Source organism: Peromyscus maniculatus, chromosome 2 (genome assembly GCF_049852395.1).
Source record: "Peromyscus maniculatus bairdii isolate BWxNUB_F1_BW_parent chromosome 2, HU_Pman_BW_mat_3.1, whole genome shotgun sequence".
Taxonomy (NCBI): Eukaryota; Metazoa; Chordata; class Mammalia; order Rodentia; family Cricetidae; genus Peromyscus; species Peromyscus maniculatus.
Genome location: NC_134853.1, coordinates 76,192,774 through 76,215,405, shown reverse-complemented (window position 1 = coordinate 76,215,405; position 22,632 = coordinate 76,192,774).

Here is a 22,632-nt window from a genome sequence, read left to right as displayed (position 1 = left end):
TCAGAACTGAAGCATTTACTTGTCACACCAAATAAGAAAACATAAACAAATACCTTTGAAGCACATGTCGTTGTGGTACAGACACGAGATGTATTTAGTAAGGCTGAAAAGTATGAAAAGGAATCTCATTATCAGAAAATCATTGAAGAAATGCCATTCCGAGCATTTCCACTCTTGTCATGGGTCACAGTATAAGTACTGAGAGCTTGTAGTTAGATGCCCTCTCGAAAGCAAAGTTTGAATAATTTCCAGTCTCACATACAAAGAGCAAACATCATCTGAACAATTTCTCATGCTAAGTGCTTAACAACATTACTCCTTTGACCTTTGAAAGGATTTTTGTTGTCTTCACTGACATGGGAGTAGAAGGAACATAACTTGATGAGGGTCAGAGTCTTGTGAATTGTAAAGCCAAGAATTAAACTGAACCAGAAAATGGACTAATTTATTTACTAGATGGCCCTTTGCATTTCAGAGATAAAAACATAGGCATTTAGAAATTGATAATGATTTCTCCCATGTCTTCTTCTACTACCTTCTACTATTATCCACCAAGTCCCTAATGCATTTTAATGCATTATTTCATGTAATAATTTTCTAAGAATATTGTTTTGACTTATTCAATAAGGGGAGCCCAAAACACATAGAGTTTTCAGCAAATCAACAAGTAAAAATATGTGCACCTAACGCCAAAGTCTTCCTAGACATTAAAACATGTCATATTTAATATGTCATAAATCATGGAGTCCTCTTGATGCCTTATAAAATGGATTTTAAATCTGATAATCAATACATTTTGTGTCATCCTCTAAATACTATAAGACAATTGGGAAGAATTCAATACACCCAGTAGCACAGGTAAAAAAAAGAATCAAGATTCTCTGGTGTCGATAAAATGGCTAAAACCCACAGTTAATATAACCTTTTATCCTTCCTCTCATATCATGCTACAAACATCTCCATATGATTTTGTAGATTATTTTCCCCAAATATGCACCAATCCAGATGTGGCTACTGTTATTTAGAAGAAAATAGTCTTGTTCTGTCTCTATTGAGTCTCTTTCTTTCTTAGAAGATCAACTTTGAGAATGAGCTGGTTGTTCCCAGCTGTGCACCTTTAGTGTTACATTATTGACCTACCAGACATGATAGGCCCCCTGGTGCAATGGTGTTAAGATTGTTTTGGGGGTAATCAGCTGCTTTCTTATTGAATTTGAGACATATCCCCCTGAAAGAGAATATGTGCCTGGTACAATAATCCTGGCCAAAACCTATGACCAGCAGGTCAGGCCCTCGTGGGGAATATCCTTATGAGTGCTTTGTTAAACAGATGTGAAGTTAAACTGTTTTTAAATATATAAATATAAACATCCAAGAGCTAGCATCACTCTCACCTGGCTTAGAGTGGCTTGTTTTTTTGCAGTGAGTGATTACTATCAAAACACTCATAACTGGTCAAAATTCTGAGAACAAGTGACTACTGAATGGGCAGCCCTAAATGAGGCAGCTACGCCATCCTCTCTACGGCCCAAGGTACATAAAAGAAAGCTTTCAGAAGCAAAGGACAGAGATGAATGATATCTTCTGGGTATGATACAGCTTTTGCAATCATGAACACGGGGCCTCTGTGGTCACTTGCTTTTAAAAATCCATGAAAGTGAGAGGAGGATTAAAAGAAGAAGGAGGTGGAGGAGGAGGGGGAGGAGGAGGAAGAAGAAGAGGAAGAGGAAGGTCAATAAAAGTGGGAAGGTAATGAGGAGTTGACTATGATCATAGTATATTATATACATGTATTAACTTGTTAAAAATTCAAGGCTAGTAATTAAAACCATTCTCATTATCAAAAAGAGAAATGACTGTTAAAAAATTTAAGGAGCAGAATATAGAAAGAAATCAAGAGAAGATTTGTAGAACTATACAACCTCAGGAAATTGAATAGAAGTTGGCTTCAAGGCTGATAAAACCTAATCCCACAGCTCTGCAGTTTGATTGGCTTTAGGTTTCTGTGATGGTCTTCATCTGCAGACAAGAGAAGTTTTCATGATGAGGGGTGAAGACTACTCTTATCTGTGAGTATGAGGGCAAATGCTTATAGATTGTTGTTAGGGATTATGCTGGTCTAATAAATTAGAAATGTGGAGTCAAGTCCCAATGGATATATCTACAAAACACCCTGGCACTTAAGACTCAGGTATCATTGCAGAAGAGGGGGCAGAAATATTGTAAGCGCCAGAGGAACAGTAAGTTTGCTGTAACATTGTGTCTCCAAGTAACATTAGAAGCTACAGCCATAAAGTCTCAGCAACATAACTGCCCAAATGTGAGCTGAACAATAATGACACCAACGAACATGCCAAGCTGGATGGGGAAAAGCCAGGAAACCTGATCCCTACATAAAGAACTGTAGGCAACCGAGGAAAGCTGAGAGTGGGAATGTGGTTTCCCAAGAGAAGAGTATACCAGTTGGTTGTCTAGTACCAAATGGTCAGCACTGAGACATGCATAGAAGTAACATTATATAGATGGAACATGTTAGGTTTAGGAATATATATGTATATACATATATGCATGCAAAAATAATTTGTGAAAAAAGAGGTCATAAATTTGAAGGAGAGTTGGAGCAGTATATGGGAGGGTTTGGAGTGAGAAAAATCAAAGGGATAAATTTTGTAATTGTATTTTAATCTCAAAAAACCCTCAACCTATTTTGTGGTTGTACAGATGCCTGTACAATTTAGGAAGTGGTAAGCTCTGAACAGGCAAGAACATTTGAGTCTGCTTTATGTGAAGTGGATTTTTTATTCACATGAAGTAGTGGCATTTACTTTATACCACAATCTTGAGAAGCCGATATATTGGGATACAAATAAAGTTCACCTCTGTGAACTATTCTGACTTTTGGGTGGATGTGGTAGAGTTCACCACTCTATATAGCTGAGGTTCTTGGATGGATATGGTAGAGTTCACTACTCTATATAGCTGAAGCTCTTGGATGGATATGGTAGAGTTCACCACTCTATATAGCTGAGGCTCTTGGATGGATGTGGTAGAGTTCACCACTCTATATAGCTGAGGCTCTTGGATGTGGTAGAGTTCACCACTCTATATAGCTAAGGTTCTTGGATGGATATGGTAGAGTTCACCACTCTATATAGCTGAGGTTCTTGGATGGATGTGGTAGAGTTCACCACTCTATATAGCTGAGGTTCTTGGGTGGATGTAGGTAGAGTGCAGCCTCTCTTCTATCAGACTCTTCAGTGAATGCAGGTTTTAGAGTTTACTTCCCTTATAGCTGAGGCTCTTGGATGGAAGCATGTAGAGTTCCCTACTCCGGACTATTCAGTGTCTTGGTTTTTCTGATAAACCTTTTCAGAAAAATTAAATCTCTTATCAAACCTATTTTTAAAACTTACATATTCCCTGTCCTATCAAGTGTGTTTCCCATACATTCTGTTATTGAGAAGTCTTATTTCTGAAGAGTTATTAAGCCATAATAAACACTATTCGAGGTGAGGTGGGTGGGGAAAGTGCTAATTCTAAGGGAATTTGGCCACAAGGGGGAAGTAGAGGCACTTTCTCAAGAACATTAGTGGGTTCCTTGTCTAATTTCTTCTTTCGTTCCCTTCTGCACTTTCATAATTTTTATTCAGAATCTCAAACCAGTCTTTCAGGCTTCCTGATTCTAAATATACCCACATAGGCCCTATACATGGAAATTTTATTGAAGTTAATGACCTTTAGTAACAGACTGATGTGCAGGGTAAGGTAAGTGGAGCTTTGCTCACAGTAACAGTCTCAGATCTCAGGTCTGCTCTTCAGGATTCTAAAGCAATAGCGACTCATCCCTGCAGTGTATCTACCACTGAGAGGGACTTATTAGTGGTTACAGGAAGATGTCTGAGTATAAGAGTTAGCGCAGCACCTATCAACTGAAAAGTTTCATTCAGGTTTCGCTTTCTCAGGGAATCTAGGTGATATCTAGATGACAAGTATTACTTATCTTAAATGTTCTAAGCTTATAGGATTCATCCCATTTTGTTATGCTCATCATCACTCCAATCATAGCCAGGGCTCTTCTAGAACACACCTTTTTCTGATGATTGCTTTAAGTTCACCTTGAAGCTATTCAGTCTGTGTGTGTGTGTGTGTGTGTGTGTGTTTACTTATGTGAAAATGTACAAGTGTGCATGAGCAAACGGAGGACAGGTCAACTTCTGGTGTTGTTGTTGCTCATGACTTTTTTGTTTTTTATTCCGTGAGATAGGGTCTCTCAGTGGGAACTGGGGCTCTCTGATTTGACTAGGCTTGGAGGCCACAAGTCCCTAGAATCCTGCTGTCTCTGCCACTCAAGTGCTGGGGCTGCAGGTACACACTACCAAGTTTAGCTTTGTATGTAGTTGCTGGAGACTGAACTCAGGTCCTTATGCTTGCACAGCAGGCACCTTCCTTATGCCCTGGGCTATAGAGTTGTAGTTGATTATTTGAAGGATACTTATTATTTAGTAAATATGCAAGGGCTGAGGAGATAACTTAGTAGGCAAAAAAGTGACTGTTGCATAAACACTAAGACCTGAATTTGAATACTCAGAACCCACATATAACTGGATGTAGTAGCATAGCCAGGTAGTCCCAGTGCTGCTATGGCAAGATGGGAAATGGAAGCAGGAGATTCTCCAGAATCACATGGGCCAGCAAGCCTGGTGTACACAGAGGAAAAGCAACAAGAGAGTCTATCTCCAACAAGATGGAAGGTGAGAACCAACACTCTACATTGCATGTACATAGTGCAATTCACAAAACATGCTTCTACACACACACACACACACACACACACACACACACACACAGACAAACACACATACACACACACACACAGAAACAAAAATATATAATTTGTACTATGCATATTATACCTTCTGTACCTTCTAGGAATTGATGATTGCACCAGATGAGGTAAGAATTCTCAGGAACTTCTGGTATTACTAGTAATATATTGATCTGAGTGGGTTTACTGATATTCAAAAAGCTTTTGCTTCCCACTTACAAGTCTGAAGCTCACAAAAATGTAAGACTATATGGATTAGAATCCTATTTGGAGATAAAACCTCAAGACAACCTATATACAAAGGTGCATGGGAGGAGGATAAAGCGAAATGAACAGATGATAGAAGTGCAAAGCATGGCCTCTATCACGGAGTCAAGTGAGAGCTGCAGCTCATGGAGCTCCCCCTGCAGGGAATCAGTGGTAGGAAGCTTTTACTGAGCCTGGAAAGCAGAAGTCAATGCAACCAATATTTCAGCTTCCTATTTCTCTTACAGCCTCCTTCTGATGTAATTGTTGTCAGAACCAAATGGAAGTCACAGGGACAGGGCGCATGGCATTCATCCATCTCTTTTAAGGTTATGCCTCCTGTTCTTGTTAATAGTTAATTTAGCAACTACAAATCCTTTTTTTAAAGATAAAAAGATTATTGAATCTACTTTTTTTATTAAGAAAAAATTTCATTCATTTTACACACCAATCAAAGGTCCTCCTCTTCCTTCCTCCCACTCCCCCAGCCTCCACCAACCCACCCCCACACTCCCCTGCGGAGGCACAGCCAGTAGAGGCAAGTCCAAGCCCTTCCTCCTGCCTCAAGGCTGCACAAGGTATCCCATCACAGGAAGTGAGTTCCAAGAAGCCCGCTCATGCACCAGGGATGGATTCTGATCCTACCACCAGGGGGCGCCCCAAGCAAATCAAGCTACACAGTTGTCTCGCCATGCAGAGGGCATAGTCCAGTCCCATGCAGGCTCCACAGCCATTGATCCAAATTTCATGAGTTCCCTCTAGTTTGGCTTGGTTGTCACTGCAGGTTTCCCCATCATGATCCTGATGTCCCTTGCTCATAGAATCCCTCCTCTCTTTCTCCCCGACTGGACTCTTGGAGGTCTGCCTGGTTTTTGGCTGTGGATTTCTGTATCTGCCTCCATCAGTCACTGGAAAAAAGCTCTGTGATGACAGTTACGGTATCCACTGATCTGTTCACTGGGGCAAGCCAGTTCAGTTCAGGCACCCTCTCCACTATTTCTAGTAGTCCAAGCTGGGGTCATCCTTGGGGATTCCTGGCAACTTCCCTAGCAATGGGTTTCTCTCCATCCCCATGATATCTCCCTCCATCATGGCATTTCTCTCATTGCTTTCCCACTTCATCCCTGTTCCAGTTCGACCATCCCATTCCCTTATGTTCTTATCCCCTATCTCCTACCCTCCATTGCCCATCCCTCACCCCCAGTTCACTCATGCATCATTTTACCAGGAAGTTCTCAATATTGACTGGTATTTCTGAGCTTATCCTGCATTCTAGATGTATTTCTAGCAGTTGGGAAATATCTACACCTTTCAAGGATTTTCTACCTTCTAGTGAGTCATGTTTTTATAAAAAAGAGTACCATGTAACACTTGGATAAGCATACTCTTGATCAGGGGCATTCTGAAAGATTTTCAAATGTAATAATGGCTAAGCTTGTATGTGGAAAATGGTAAAACAAGGTGGGGGGGGGTGGAACAAGAGAAATGAGGATTTTAGGGAGGGCCTAACTATAGAAAGGAGGTTGGCCTTTTTGTGGAACTGCAGACAGCACATTATGGCAGTGTGTGGTTGAAGGGACTGAGGTGACAATTGAGGAAGCAGAGGTGACAGTGGCCCAGCAAAGGTCCTCTGAGGTCACTGTAGAGAGCAAGGCCTTTGGGTAATTGGGAAACTCAGATCTCATTCTGCTTCTGCAAAACTCCTGTCAGACATGTTTGTGAGTTTCCTAAAACAGAAGGCTGCTGAAAAGAAAGCCCAAATTTCTACAGCATACGCACAATTCCGAGTTCTGTGAGGCATGATTGCTGTCTGTGTGGTTCTATAAAATGTCACTAGGACTGAAACAGCCAGCTTTAAAAATCATCCAAATGTTGTCCTTTCTGTGATTACTGGGGGTGTGTTTAACTCTCAGTCACTCAACTCTTGCCAATGGGGGCAAAGGAAGCCTAATCAGCCCGAGGCCATGCTTATACCAGCGGGTGTCAGCACATGGCATATGCAGGCAGAGTGTCCATTGCCTGTGTCTTCCATTTTATAAATCCCTAGCCTTGGACTGAGAATCAGTCTGTCTATAATGAACCCCAGGGTCTAATATATAGACTAGTTCTTATTACATAAGCATCCCTTGTCATTTCTCTGAAGCTCACTTTTCTCGTCTCTGAAATCTTGAGAATTATAATTTCTCTTCTGAAATTTCACTATAGGTTTTTTGAGGAGGAAATGAGACAAATGATTTAATGATAATCTACCATGCCTCAGGGACTGGCATGGTATGTCTCTAGCAGGAAGGTTGAAAGCCTCCCTCTGGGCTGAAGTTCAGTGTCTTGAAAGTCATACATTTCAAGGCACTAGTAACCCAGTAGGGGCAAACAGCTTAGCAGATCTGCTTGTAGTATTACACAGTGATTCTACGCAGATTCTACCCACCTTGTACACATTTTGTGACTTCTTGAGTTTTGGTATTTGTTGTTGGAACTGATGTGATATGATAGAATGTAAAATTGCATTAACCACTAGGACAAAACTGAGTTTGAGGTGCTTCCAGGTTTTATAATAACTAATCTCATATAGTATCTTCAACTCAGAAATAATTTGAGATATTTCTTTTAATTATTTCCTTCTTTCACTTACTGATTTATCAAAGTTTATTGGTAGTGTAGCTCTGTGTGACACCTTCTACCTGCAGATTTTATGTATGTGTTCTTGTTTATGTATGCTATAGTTTTTTGTCATATAATCTATCATCTATATATATATCGTTCTATCTCTGTGTATGTTTTATAAACTAACTTACAGTGACATTTACCAACTTATTTTCTTGTCCCTGGAGTTAGTTGACTATTATTAACAAATATTAGACAACCCTCTCACCTTAAACATTTGGAGGGTGTTTTACCCCAAATCAGGAAAAAGCATTCTCTCATTTCTTCACAACAAATGAATCAAATGATTCAATCAGATAATAGCTAGTAAAGAAAGATTAAGATTAATTTGGAACTAAACATTAGTCAAATGAATTTATCATAAGCTATACCCAGTGTGTCATGATCAGGCATTACATATGAGTAATGAAAACTTCTACAGATATATTTTTCCCCCTGCTTGGAGGTAACCTGCAAGTAAGTTAATTGCATCTTTCTCATGGAGGTATAAAGAGTCAGGCCCCTGCTGGTCTTTACTAGCAATATTACAGGATATTTGTCAACCTTTCATGACCCAGGGCTGTGCAACAGCTGCTTTGATCTCTCTTCCTTTTCCTTCTTAATTGCAAAAATATTCTGCCCAATTTAAATTGTTCAAATCATGACATAGCACCTTCTCGTTTCAGTTTCATGGTGTGGCTTAACAGTTGTGAAAGGAATGACATGTAACAAATGGCCAAAATGTCACCAAGTCTGCAAGGGTCAACTGTCCAAGAATTCTATGACATACCAGCGTAAGAGAGGAAAATCGGCTGATAATGAAAATGGAGGCCATTAATAGAAATGCTGTGTTTTCCCTGCTCAAAGAGGTATCACTTCAACTCCATGGAGAGCGTCTTTGGCCATATCAGCACTGAGGTCCTTCAGTTTTGTTTAGAGTATTAAATATGCCTCATTGTGATATAGGTAAAAATGACAGACACTCTCTGTAGACATTGCCTGTCTTATGCTATGACCAAGTGTTTGGAGATAGTCAGCTTCAGAGAAAAAGTGTTTATTGGGCTTACAGTTGTGTGTGTGTGGGGGTGCTACAACTCATCAGGGGAAGGGATGCTTGGAGGGCAGATATTCAAGATGGCTGGCTGGTCACATTGTCACACCCAAAATCATTAAACAGAGAATAATACAAGTGGGCCAGGGCTATAAAACCTAATGCCCTACCTCCATTGACTTACTTCCTCCAATAAGGCTCAGTCTCTTAAAGGTTCTACAACCTTACAAAGCATTTCTACCAGCTGGGTACCAATTGTTTAAACTCATAAGCCTATTAAAGACATTCACATCCGAACCATAACACCCTCTATAACTCCAAATCATTACCATCTTTTTATGTACACCTAAATGTCACCACTATGCTCTTCCTAATTATAACTTCTAGAATTGCCTTCCTATTTTGAAACAATACCCACATGGCTGTGGCTGGTTTTTATCAAGTCTTTGTTTTGCTTGCTTTATTGTAACACTTATTTTGAAATGGATTTTAGGGGTAGTGTATGAGTGCAAAGAACCCAAACTCTGAGGTTTATGTCTAAATGTTATGACATGATTTGGATTTATAAACATTTGTATGCTTGTGTTATGAATTTCATGTTCAAGCCACTTTTTAAATTTATTATTTACTGATATATAAAACACAACAGTTATATTACTAATGGGAGCCATGAATGTTTTGATGCATTTGATCACTTGATGTATATGATACATTGTATAATATTCTCTCACATGTATCATTTCTTTACTACAAATTTTATCTGTACGAGTGTTTGCCTGCATGCATGTGTGTGTACCACTTGTGTGTCTGGTATCACTGGAGGTCAGAAGAGAGTGACAGCTCCCCCTGAAACTGATGACTCCAGTTTTAGCTACTATGTTGGGAATTGAACTCAAATCCCCTGTACAAGCAGCAAGTATGTCTAACCACTGGCCCATCTCTCCACCCTCTCAAAACATTCTTTGTGACAAAAATCATTCACGATTTAAAGTGTTTAGCACACTATTGTCTCTACTCACTTTATTGTGCAATAGTTTACCAGTGCTTTTTGTCTGTACGTAACTGTAAGTTAGCAGTCAATATTCTGGTGCTTATGTGGGGCTGCTTATAGGTAAAATTAACAACAAGATCAGCACATTGAGTAGAGCATAATTGCACTCCCCCATAAAGCAGATGTGCCACCTGAGAGCACAGAGACATTTTCCTTCAAGCATCAATATTATCTTTATTCTGCCTTTGAACTACACCCTCAATTCTTCTGATTCTGAGGCTTTTCAACTTGATGGTTCATCCTGCAGATATTTGGATTTTTGCTAGGCTCCATAATTGTGAGTTAATTCTTCATAACAAAGCTTCTGTGTTTCTGTATACACAAACATATGTCTATGTGTATGAACAAATGTGTTCATATTCGGAATACATATAATTTCTGTATATATATATATATATAAATGCATACACTAAACACACATATACAAATACATATACAGTACACTGTTTCTGCATATATGTATACAGAATATATGTGTGTGTATATACATATATATATATTTTGACTATATTCTGTTTTTTCAGGGGAATCTTTTTTAATGTACTTAATCTTCCAAGGATAATCATATAGCCAAATTATTATGATATACATTTTTAAACAATTACAAAAAGTAATTGGGATTACCTCAGTATCCTATTAAATCAATCCTATGTTCAGAATGTCTTAAAATGTACCAGTTAGTGAAATCTCTAAGGCAACGTCTTCCCACAGCTCCCTTTTTATTTGAATAGATTTGGCCTTCTCTGTAGCACAGTGCTTTCCTAAATGCACTTCTAAATATGAAATTCTCTTTCACAATGACAAGTTTGAAGCTGATCTGGAAGGCAGTATCAAATCATTTTTCATTTGCTTGTTTGATTGTTCTTTTTACTGTTTTGTCCCTTTGTCAAGAAATTTCTCCTTTTAGCTCTAAAACTTATGACGATTTTCCTCAAACTTTGCATGATTAGCTTTTAAATGTGGTTTAAAGTGGAAGTTTCAAGGAGTAATTGTTTGGATTGTTTCAAGGAGTAATTTCTTTTCTTCCACAAAACAGATATTGAAATGTAGAAGAATTTGCATCCCCCCCCAATAATAAAGCCAGCACTTTAAATAAACATCTAGATACACACCGTGCTTTTTATACTCATGGCTGATACTTAGTACTGTCGCTAATTGTGAGTGAGCAGGGCTATTGTCTTTGCTTTCCAGTTTTGTGTGCAGAGCCTCAGGCACTAGACCAAAGTGCCAAAGCTTCTCATCTGCTACAAAGAAAATGTTTCTCCTCTCTGAGCTTTCCTGATAAAGTCATGAGATTGGCTGCTGGCTTTGTTTGCACAGGTATGTGGTAAAACCTTCTAAGAATACAAAATTTGTTTTTATTCCAAATTCTCTGTAAAATGTTCATCTCCCCAAATTACCACATGCCCATCTATGTCTTCCCTTCTGCACCAGTTCACGATTCCCCAGAGGGGGGTGTGCCCTGCTGAGAAGTCTAGCTTACTTCCCTCTCCATCTGGTTTTCCCTGCAATGAGTTCTTCAAATTACAATCAAAGCGTCGTCTTTTTTCTTTTCCTTTTATACAACTCTTATGCCTCTGTATTTTAAAGTCTTCTGAAGCTTCTGCTCCTTTCCCTGTAAGCCAGACTCTAAAGCACAGTCTGCCGCACACTGGGTCTTGACTGGTTCTACACAGTCAGTAGTTATCACCATTTACTTCCTCATTTTAGTCAGCAGTTTTCTCACACACCAAACTTCTTGTGTTCCTTTCTTTTGGCTAGCCTGTGCTAGATCCCTTTCTTGTTTCTCAGTCCTCCTTCTTGGATACTTTCTTCTGACTTCCCAGCTTACCAAGCTCAACTCTGTTCTCTCTTTTTCATTCAGAGATAGATGTCTAAGCACAAGCTTGATTTGCCTGTTACAGCACTTGCCACGTCACATGAATTCCCTCTCTCTGTGTATAAAATACATATTTACTGACCTTACAAAATGAATAGCCCCTTCCTTTTTGTCTCTTCTGTCCACTGCTCCTGTCTTTAATGCAGCGTTTTGCATATAATTGGGATAAAATGCGTGATTCACATAGTGGAGAACCTCCAGTCAAACTTCCACCAAGAGTCAACATTAGGAGGGGGATATCCTGCCTTACCCAAGGCTTTAATTCTTACAATTTGTTTTCCACGCTATCATTTCCTCCATCTCTTCCCAGCCATCCAGGTGGAACCACATGACATGTAGTTCCTTGGAGCTTTACTACAGGACTCTGGGTGAGGGAGGCTGAGTGTCAGGAGTGCAGTCTCTTGATACACACGTACTCTCCCCAAGAGTCTTGTGATTCTTCTCACACTTTGCTTTCATGATCCATCTCCACATGATGCTGTCTGTGGTCATCCGAAGAGCAGTGAGCTTTTCTGATTTCTGGAGCTTATCCTAGTTTAATATATTGTACAGTCAAAGAATTAAATATCAATTTTGTTTTATAGAACCCCGAGTCTCAAAAAATCAGCATTATAGATTTTGAGTTTTTAAGTGCTAAATTGTTGTGGGGATAAACTAGAGTGGAAACCATAATTTCTGAGTCAGATTAAAAGAAATTATTTTCCAATTACTTAACAGTAATCTTACTTCCCATTTTAAAAGATGTACCAGACCATCAATAACTATTTAAGCAGGCCTATTATCCCACTTACTAGAAGGATCATTTAACATGACAGAGAAGCTTAGATACATCTAAACAAGAACCTATTAGAGATCTTTACTGAGTTTGTACTGTGGCTGTATCTCCTATGGTTGATAATTTTATGGTCTCTTTAAAAGTTTTCGTTGAGGTTACCACACAAAAATAAATGCACACATATTATAAATGGACAATTTAATGAGTAGCCACAAATACATCTTTGTAACTGCTATGTAGGTATGAAAAATGTTACCAGTTTCCTAAATACTCTTACTATTACAGCCCCAAAGCTTCTATTTCTTCCCGTTTATTTTTCAGGGCTTTCCCAAAAGCTGTAGAATTATAAAAGCTATGTGAAGAATATGCCATCATTCCTGAAAATAAGGCTCTTCCAATCTAGCAGAGGAGGAGACCTTTTTCCTGCTGGTGCAAGACAGCACATTCAGGGGTTAGGAACATAGGTAGTTTATTCTGGAGACCCAAAAGAGGGAAACTTACACCTTTGAGCTGAAGTGGAATGAAAAGAAGTCATCACAGACATAAAATGAGAATGTCTAAAAATATTTTCTTGAGTTAGAAAAGGGAGAAAAGTAGTCAAAAGCAAGGTATCAGCAGTGTGGTAGAAAGGAGAAAGGTTGGCTGCCTGAGAAATGCCTGGCTGTCTAATGTCACATGATTATGGCAAAAGACTTCATCTTCAGATATATGAATGCCAGGGTCACTTATTAGTCTGTTCACAGAATGCACTTTGAGTTCCAGATTTATTCTCTGCAGGGATCCAAGAATGCAGTCAGAGTGTGCTGGTTTTCACAGATCTTCACAATTAATTTTGGTGTGCAGACAGGATGATAAATGACCCAAACAGTGGGTAGTACACCTTAGATAGTATGATGCAGTACAGACATGTGTTGGATCATGGCATGTCACAGGATTTTGGGTGCTAAGCTACCCATTTTGTGGCTATGCTCCATTGTATTCTGTAGCTTGGAGCTTTCTGAATTTGCCTAATCAAAAGCCAGCTTTCTTGGTCCCATTTCAAATCTACAAGATAATGGGAGGGCACTAGAGAATTCCCTTCCTTCTTTTCTTCATTTCCCCCCATCTTTTCCCCTCTTTCTTGTTTTGCTTTTTGAAAGCCAGACTCCCTAGCTCCCCTTTTCTTCCTTCCTCCTTCCTTTCCTTCACCTTCCTCCCACCATTCCCCCTCTCCCCTTTCTTTTCTCCCTACTTCTCTGTCTTCCACCTTATCTCCATGTTTTTCTTTAGTCTTTATCCAAAGAATTCAGGTGGTTTTCATTACTACTCACATAGGGGATCATTTTTTATTTATTTTTTGGCTCTGATGTCCCCCAGTGAGAGTTTAAGCTCACTGGGGGACATTTAAACTCTATTATAGAATCTGATCTGCTTTATAGGTCATCATGGTAGAAATTAATTGGTTTAGAAAATGGAAAATATTTGAATGAGGGAGAGGAGATGAATGCTTGTTCTATAATTTGGGAACTACGTGGTCAGCACAGACTTTTGTACATTTATTAATGCTTATGAGAGAATATCCAACACAATTGTTGTTCTGAAATGTGTTATATGAAAAAAATGAACCATTATTTTGTTTATGAGGAGTGCACAGAAAAGATATTTTAAAAGGTAAAATAGGAATAAATCAATGAAAAATTAGGAGTTGGGATTCAGGAAGGGAATTGAGCACTAATTGAAGGTTTCTACTATGAATGGAAGGGAAGCCACACAGATGTTAGATACTTGCGTTAAGAAATGGGTCATGGATTTAAGGCCTAGATGGTAGACTGGCAAAGACGATTTGAACTTCTGACAGATTCTTTCTCCTTTGTTTCACTTTCTATTTGTGCCCAGAACCATACTTTTCTCCTCATGACATCATTAATATATGAAAAGGAGAGACAGCCAGGCTAGATGAAAGGATAGCTGCCTGAAGTTGTTACGCTATCTACTGAACGATCCTGATTGTACGGTACAACTTGGTACTTGAGTTTGGAATAGAAGGGTGAAACTATAATTGAATTTCATCTTCAAACAACCAGAGTAATAAAAAAGAAATGAGTGGAATTTCATAGCAGTTCAATTTGAGAACCCTTGTAGCTGCTCAATTTGAGAACTCCACATAACAATTACCTGTGTATTAACAGATCATGGGTGAGTCTCAATTTTTCACCTCAGTGAACATTTTTTTTTCTAGCAATAAAACAAGCAGTACTTTCTTTCCTTATTATGGTAAAACTGCCACTGGGCTTCATTTAATAAGAATTAACTGTGAATAACTTACAGAGTCAAATTATCTACCATGACATGACTTGGTGTGAAAATCTAGGCAGCTGCAAGACTCCTTGAAGTTAATTCAAGCTGAGCTCAGTAGAAAAATCCTTAATTACCTCCTAGAATCTGTGGTCCTGTTTTCAGTTCTTTGTGTCATTGGGAATCACAGTTTATTTGAGCACACACTCTTGAAAAGCATTATTTGTAGGAATAGGCCCCAAATGGGGTCATGCTTTTTATATGTGGATTTGCTTCTAGCTTTCACTAGTAAATGCATCCTTGCAAATTGGCCCAAGAAATCACAGCTGGATTTAGGAGAATCTACGTTTTATATTCAGAAGGAAGCAGAATCATTGGACTCTGCCTCCCATAGAGAACAGACTTTCTTGCTTTTGTCGGTTCTGACAGATGGTCAGCATGTACTTAGAATAGCCCCATGATTAGGTTTCATTATCTCCCAAACCAGCATATTGGCTCATGGCATAAAATTTTAGAAGCTGCAGTCAAAATCTAGGTGATTTACTAGTCTATCAGGGTTGAAGTTTCTCAAGCTTATCTGATTTATACCCCCTAGAATTTTGAACCAGCAAGTCTGAGCATGAACCTGAGAATCTGCATTTGACTCATACAGCTGAGTGGCTACTACTTCTGAGCTTCTACAAGCACATCTCAGACATGGAATCAACCAATAAGCACATTAAAAAAAAAACACAGTATTTGAATGTGTGTGATAGGATCTGCTATTCTGTATTCTTATGGGTTCCCAGGTGATGTTGCTTGTCTGTGGACCATACTTTGGATAGTAAGACTCTTGAATAATAGCATATCCACTTTCAGAGGATCCTTAAGATATCATGAATGATAACGATCTTTCATTAGCTTCTAGTTATGTATCTTTTCAACCTGAATATCTCCGATTATTTTAGTAATTTCTTAAACAGTATGAACATGCTATCTCACCACAACCTTTGTCATCTTAATTTCTTCTGAATTCATCTTAACGTGTTAATTTTTCTCATGGACTATAATGCACACAGTCTTGCACAAATATTAAAATTTGTATTCAAGTCTTGCTCTAATAATTTAATCTATATTTTGTGATCTTTAGATTATAGGAAACTGACATGCTAATCAATATAAGTCTTCCTTGTTTCAACTACAGGTACATGTGGTCATCCGGAAGCCAATTCAATTTAATTCTAGTAGGTATACATTAAACTCCATGGCTCATCCTTGTTAAATTTCCCATTTCAATTTTTCTTTAAGGGAAGATTAATCCCAATTGTTTTCTTATAATCTAACTATCTTTTTCAGCTTTCTTCACCCTTTCATGGTATTCCTTCATCTATTTTTGAGTGGTGACAGTGAAATACAGACTTCTGTGGAATTCAATATCATATACTAAGTTTCTAATCTACATAATTCAGTTGAGATCTTGGACAACTAGTTTTCTCCTAAAAATTATTTCATATAGCCACTGTGTTTTTAAATCAAGAGTGTATTGGCATTTTAGGTAGGGTGATACCTGGTTGTTAGAGACTGTCTCATGTTACTTAGGATCCCTATAGTGTCCTCTGACTTCAAAGAATGTACTTTTGGGGAACAGAACTTTTCCTGGCAGAGAACTGAGACAGCCTAAAATATTCTGCCTCTCTAGAGTACATCAGGAGAAGATTTAATTGATACTTTGGTGAAAAATTTCTCTGTATTAAACTACAGCCACTGCCTATTTAAGAGCCAAGGCCACTTCTTTCACATGTTTTAGCCATCTGAACTGAAACTGAGAGCACCTGGGTCAAAAATTTAACTTTGTGATCAGGAATTTTTTTTTTAACCAGTAAGATAACTCAGTAAAGAGTTAATATTCCATTTTTGCTTCTAGAACACTTAGTGTTCTAATTTATCTTTATTTATCTGTATACACAGCTTGCTTATTTGGGTAATCATTTATCAAGTTTCTCATCTTGGTGGTAAAACTATCCTAAATTACATGTCATAAAATTTCCCACATCTTAATTAATTACTTATCTAGTAAAAGATCCGCTTTTAACCCTTTGTACTAAACTGCCCTTAATATCCCCTTTGAGACGCGGTGAGACTGTCAGGCTCATGGTCTCTGCTTCAGTTAGTTTCATGGGTCTAGATCTGGTGGGTTAAGAGTTTCTTTCATAGTCTTTATAAGAAACCTAATTCTACTTACTAATAAAGGACTTAAAATTGCTTCTGTAGCTATTTAGGGAGAGGAAAAAAACAAGTTGAAGGCAGGGGAGAAAAAAAAGAGAAATTGATAGAGATTATAGAGAAATGTGTTCCTTTCTCCTAGTGGAAAGGAAGGTTCTCTGGTGGCCACCAGTGCTTGTCCCCATCAACAAAACAAGACAAGGACAGAACAATGTGGAGTGTGGAAGAATGTGCTCCACAGAAAAGCAGAGCTCAGAGGAGATGAGGCTGAATGGCTGGAGACAGTATAGCAGTTGGAAGTTTTGTTTTCACCAAATCATAGCCCCAGATATGTTTGTTTGCCTGTTAAGACTCTCAGTGTGTTTGTTTAAGTAGAGTTCCTGTCACAATCTCAAAAACACTGATGGATAGAATATATACAGCTCCTAATTCATCCAGAAATGTAAGATGGTATTATTTTAAGTCAGCGTTTTTACATATTAACAAAGGCTCAAGGAAACAGAGAAGACAGATGGAAGAGAAACAAAAGGCAAAAAGAGGCAAGAAGAGAGAAACAGTTGGAAAAAGAAAACCACAAAAGACTGGGGAGAAAAACAAACAGATGGTTCTGTTCATCATGGGGCAGGTTTTGACTCATTGCTGGTTTAAGTCACATGATTGTTGACAGAGAGGAGAAGAAAGACATTAAAATAACCAGAGTGACGGGATCGACAGAGGGATGCAACAAATCACCTCCCACTTTCTGCAGCAGCAAACTGCTTTTCTGCAGAGATGATTCCTCCTTCCAAGACTCTGATAAGCAACCCTGACCAGGGTGGGACTGCTAACACCTGACATACAACAGCTTCAACTGATGTTCACTAATGCATTCAATAATTAATTTTCATCCTTCAGAACTTTTTTTTTTTTTTTTTTTTTTTTGGTTTTTTCAAGACAGAACTGTTTAAAGTCAGCATTTTCTTTAGTTTTTGTTTCAATGTTAACAAATGTCCAAATCTATACTATTGATGTACAGCTATTAGCTTAAAGAGTCCAGAAAATTCTCCTAGTGTTTATGTACCTTTCCATATAAAGAGGAAACCTTAAGGAATATTACCAACTGAAATCAACAAATGCAACACACTACATAAATAGACATAAAGATATAAATCACATGGTCATCCTAACATATATTAAAGGCCTTTGGCAAAGTCTAACATCCTTTCAGATAAAAGCCCCAGAGTAGCCAGAATAAAAGGAACATGTCTTAACATAATAACGACTGTATGTGACAGAATTATAGCTAAATGGGAAAAGAACTTAAAGCCTTTCTTCTAAAATCAGACATATGATAAGGCACTGTAGTTCAATAGACTGACAGCCACAGGCAAGAGGAAGAAATAAGGGAGAGAGAAATAGGAATGGAAGGAGTCAGATTACCCGTTTGTAGTCAGCACAATCTTATAATTTTAAAAGTCTCCTGTGATTCCACCAGGAAGCTCTTAGAATTGATAAACACCTTCAGCAAAGTGCCAAGTTATAAAATCAGCACACCAAAGTCAATAAATTTCTGATATATTGATTAAAAAGTTACCAAGATGGCTGGAGAGATGGTTTAGAGATGAAGAACATTTGTTACTCTTGCAGATGGCCTGGGTTGATTCCCAGTACTCACAAGGTGGCTCACAACTATCTGTAACTCCAGTTTTAGGGGATCCAGTCACCTCTTCTGACCCCTGCAGGCACCAAGCACATACATACAGGCAGATAAAACACTCATAACATAAAATAAAATTAAAAAATACATAAAAAGGAATCCATCAGAAAGATTTAAACAAAAAATTCCATTTACAATATCTTTAAAAATATTAGGAATAACCTTAACCAAGGAGGTGAAAGACCTCCAGTGAAAACTTTAAAACACCGAAGAAAGAAACTGAAGAAGATGCTACCCACTGGAGAGACTTTCCATGTAATATGATGTCAGAATTAATGAGAAAATGGCTATATTGCTGGAAACAATCTACAGATTTTCTTTTAGCTGTGATAAATAATTTAGTTTGGCTCTTGTTTTAAGAAGCGATCTGCTGGGCGGTGGTAGCACACACCTTTAATCCCAGCACTCGGGAGGCAGAACCAGGCGAATCTTTGTGAGTTCGAGTCCAGCCTGGTCTACAAAGTGAGATCCAGGATGGGCTCCAAAGCTACACAGAGAAACACTGACTCGAAAAAATAAAAAACAAAAAACAAAAAACAAAAACAAAAACACCAAAAACAAAAAACAAAACAAAGAAACAAGCAAAAAGAAGCGATCTAGTCCATCTTTATAGAACAGCATGGTGGCATGAGTGTCAGGCAGCCCTTCACACTGTGTCTGTAGCCAGGAAGCTGAGAGGTGGACACTGGTGCTCAGCACACTTTCTTTTTTATTCAGGAAGAGACCTTAGCCCTGGGGTTGCATTCAAGTTTCTCTTCCCTTCTCATTTAAACCCTGTCAGAAACATATATTGGCAGACCTTCCTAGAGATACATTTTGTAGGTGATTCTAAATATAGTCAACAACGAAGATTAGCTATCATAATTTCCATAAAATGCCCAACAACGTTCTTCAAAGAACTAGGAAAAGGCAGTTATAAAATTCATAGGGAAGCTCCAAAAGCCCAATCAGCCAAATCAGTCTACCGTTTCTCAAATCATACTTTGGAGATATGGTAACAAAAACAGCACAACACTGACAACAGAAACGGACATCAAATAGAATAGCACAGAAGACCACAAAGAAACCCATACACCTATAGCCACTTAATTTTTGACAAAGGTGTCAAAAGCACATGGTGTAAAAAAGAGCCTCTTCAACAAATGGTGCTGGAAATGTAGAAAACATAGAAAAGTGAAACTAGTTCCACATTCCTCTTGCTTCATAAACATCAATTCAAATTTACTAAAGATCTTAATAGAAGATCAGAAACTCTGAGACTGTCGACACAAAACACCATAAAAACACTTAAAATGTAGATGAAGGAAAAAAAACTGAAAGTAACCCCAACAAAACAGAATATCATCCTAAGACATAACAAATGGGGTGATCTGAAATTAAAAAGCTTTTCCACAGCTAGGGAATGTTTAGGATAGTGAAGAGAGCCTATAGAAAAGGTGGAATCTTTTAATTATACTTCTTTAAAAATATTTTAGGTTTATTTTATTTTATGTGTATAAGTGTTTTTCTCATATGTATGTCTATGCATCACATCATACTTGGTACCCATAGAGGTCAAGGTGTTCATTGGATCTTCCAGAACCATAGTTACAGACAGTTGTGAGTCACTAGGTAAATGCTGGGAATTGAACTTGGTCTTCTTAAGAACAAGAAGTCATCCTAATCTCTGATTCATGTCCTCAGCCTTTCATTATACTTCTTACAGGAGATTAATATCTGGAGTGCATAAAAAGCACTAAAACTTAAACACCAAAAATAACACTATCCAATCAATATATAGTCAAATGAACTGACCAGATATTTTTCAAAAGAAGAAATACAACTGACCAATAAATATTTGACAAAGATGTTCAACATTCTCAGCTATGGGGAAATGTAAATTGAAACTGCAATGAACTTCCATCAACACCAAACCAAACCAAACCAAACCAAACCAAACCAAAAAACTAAACAAATGACTATGAATGCTGCTGAGAAGGTGAAGAAAGAGGAACACATACTCTGTTAGTAGAAATGTAAACTTGTGCAGCCCGTATGGAAATCAGGGTTGGAAACTCTTCAAAAGTTTATGAATAGAGCTACCATATGACCCATCTATACTACTACTCAGCATATTTAATCGACATACTCTAAGTCACATTACCACAGGGACACTTGAACATTTGTATTTATTATTGCACTAGTCACACTAACCAAGGTATGGAACCAGTCTATACACTCAGTCAACAAACAATGAATAAAAATGTGGCATGCCGGGCGGTGGTGGCACACGCCTTTAATCCCAGCACTCAGGAGGCAGAGGCAGGCGGATCTCTGTGAGTTTGAGGCCAGCCTGGGCTACCAAGTGAGTTCCAGGAAAGGCGCAAAGCTACACAGAGAAACCCTGTCTCAAAAAACCAAAAAAAAAAAAAAAAAAAATGTGGCACAATGGAATTTCACTCAGTTGTGAAGAACAATGAAATAATGTTATTTATGGAAAATTTGATAGAACTAGAGATCATATATGTATATGAATATAGGCACATATGTGAACATATATGATTCCAAAGTATGAGGACTATGAGATGAGGGGAGGAAGATGGATGAGAGGAGGAAGAAATGATTAATGGGGAGCAAGAAAGACAAACTATCTCCTGCTTGTCTTTGTATACATAATCTAGATAACTATGTGTGTTGCTAGAGTTTTCCGCCTTGCCCACAGGGACAAATCTTTGTCACCCGCCAGTCCCACAGCCGCTCAGACCCAACCAAGTAAACACAGAGACTTATATTGCTTACAAACTGTATGGCCGTGGCAGGCTTCTTGCTAACTGTTCTTTTATCTTAAATTAATCCATTTCCATAAATCTATACCTTGCCATGTAGCTGGTGGCTTACTGGTATCTTCACATGCTGCTGGTCATGGCGGCGGCTGCAGCCAGTCCTTCTGCCTTCCTGTCCTTTTATTTCTCCTCTCTGTTAGTCCCGCCTATCCTTCCTGCCTAGCCACAGCCGATCAGGTTTTATTTATTGATCAATCAGAACAACTTGACATACAGACCATCCCCCAGCACAGCCAAGTGCAGACCATCTCAGACACCTGCACTCAGGCCCATGGTCCTAATCATCCTCTATGCGGACCTGCTGGGTAACGCCACAAAGAACCCAAGAAGGGCTCCCACAGGACATACAGAACATCCCACAGCATATGTGTATAGATATATATGATACAAATGCAGAAGGGATTATTTGGAAGGAGAAAGAAAATTGAGATGGGAGGAGAGGGAATGGTTGTGGATATTGGGGATCAAATAGAAACAATACACAATGTCAAAGAAATCCAATATTTTGTGTGCTAACTAAAAGTTACATGTGCTAAAATTATTCTCAAATTTTCAAAACCCAATATTTTACCACACTTTAAGCTTTAAATCCATAATTTATTGATTTATGTATTATCATAATATCTATATTAAATGAAACTTTGCTGATGAAAGGTGTATGGCCCATGTTTTGTTAAGAAGTCTAATGACATCAAGGAAGTTACAAGGAAGCTACATCCATGAAATCTCAATAGTAAGACCTGAACAATTAACAATACTTGACATCTCAATGTAGATGTAGGAAATCTCACAGGACCCCACCCCTAGATGAAGAAGTACAAACAATTAACAATTGCTGAGAGAGGGAGAATTAGGTTTACCCAGGAATGAGCCCTCTTAATGAAAAGCTGATACTGAGTGGTCAGCCCTAGACTCCTATGCATTCAGTTAACACTGAAAGGATTCAGCAGTTCGTGTTTATATTATTTGCTTATATGTATATGTAATAACAATTAAAGAAGAGGAGGTTGCTAATTAGGGAGGGGTGGACATAGGAGGGTTAGAAGGGAGGAGATAGGGAAGGAAATGATGAAATGTATTTTAATTTAAATAAAATGAATAGGCAAAAAAAAGACATTCTGATAGTGAGGATTTTGAAAATAAAGCTATCTGAAGAGTTCAGCTTTTT